This window comes from Penaeus monodon, chromosome 10, assembly GCF_015228065.2.
Source record: "Penaeus monodon isolate SGIC_2016 chromosome 10, NSTDA_Pmon_1, whole genome shotgun sequence".
NCBI classification, from domain to species: domain Eukaryota; kingdom Metazoa; phylum Arthropoda; class Malacostraca; order Decapoda; family Penaeidae; genus Penaeus; species Penaeus monodon.
The window spans coordinates 53,526,552-53,528,428 of NC_051395.1; positions in this window are offsets into that span (position 1 = coordinate 53,526,552).

Here is a 1,877-nt window from a genome sequence, read left to right on the forward strand (position 1 = left end):
CCCTACTCATCAAGAATATATTATTATTATTTTTTTTACGAAATTCCTTAGTCTACTAATTAAAAACAAAAACCCAGTCACACCGTGTCCTAGGGTGTTGAAATTTTTAGGAAAAGGAAAAATTAACAAAAAATCAAAATATGCAGAAAACCACAAAAACAAAACATCCCGTCAAATCAAATTTACGAAAAATTATTTTTTATTATTATTATATATTTAATTTTGGGTGTATATAATATTATATATAATTTTATATATAAAATATTATATATAATTAATATATATATATATAAAATATATAATTTATTATATAATATATAAAATTATGTATTTATACACACCACACACACACACACACACAAACACAACACACAACCAACACACAACACACACACAACATAAAATTTTTTTTTATATATATATATATAATATATATATTATATATATTGTTGTGTGTGTGTGTGTTGTGGGTTGTGTGTGTGGGTTTTTGTGGTTTGTGTGTGTGTATAGATAGTTATATACAATATTTTTATATTAATATATATATATTATATATATATATATATAATATATATATATTATATTATATAATTTTTATATTTAATATAAAAATATTACATACACATAGTATTATATTTTTATACATTTTTTATGAAAAAACACGTGCTTGCTCCAGGTATTATTTTATTTTTATTTTTTTTTTTATTTTTATTATTATTTTTATTATTTTTATTATTATTATTATTATTTTTATTTTTATTATTTTCATTTTTTCATATAATTATTATTATTACCATTTTTAAAAGTTCCTTTTTTATTCCAACTCGGACAACATGCATCGCCCCACCCCTGTACATTATATAAATTTACACATTTCTCATCAAGAATATATTTTTATTATTATTTTTTTATTATTATTTTTATATATTTTTATGTAATATATAATATTATATAATAATAATATATATATATATATATGTTATTTATATATATATATATTATATATATATATATATATATAAAATAATATATATACATATTAAAATAATATATTTTTAATATATATTTAACATACATACACACACACAAACACACCCCCACACACACACAAACCCCACACACACACAATATATTTAAAATTTTATTTATATATATATATATATATATATTTTAAAGGGGGGTTTTGTTTGAGCCGCCGTGGTCACAGCATGATACTTAAGGGCCCCACACACGATCAAATTTTTTCGTCAGCTAATTGATATCAAAAAATTGACGTCGATGAATTATAGAAATCCCTGTGCCCACACACGGTCAGTGATTTTTCTTCAATTTTCGTTTGGTTATAATTTCGAGATGAAGCATCGGGCTTAGGAAAAGTGCTTGCTCTGGACACTCCCCAAACGAAAAAGAGGGGTGGGGGGCGAAGCAAGGTTCGAAGGGAACTAGGGCCACACGTTTCAATCATATCATCATCACATAAGGGGTAACGCCGACGGGGGGCGCATGGGCCCCATCCCCCCTTTTGCTTCCAGCCCGAGGATCCCCCGAGGCGAGTCTCCAGGCAGGGACACGGCCATTCTATTCCTCACGCAGGGGTCGTCGAGCTGCCCAAGCCAAAGATCTCCTGGAAGTCCCCCAGGGCTCCTCCCCCCAGGGGTTTTTCGCAGAGGAAAAACTGGTGGGCAGGGGCCCTAGGAGGCGAGCTGGTGGCCATATAGCCTGAGTTGCGATCCGGATTATGCAAGTACAGGTCCATGCCAGTTTCACGGTGTAACCGCCGGTTTAACGTGGTCCTGCCAATGTACCCCTGATCCGGGAAGGGATTTTTTTTCAAAAAAAGCAATCCCAAAAAGGGCCCGGAAAAAAAATTTGCCCAA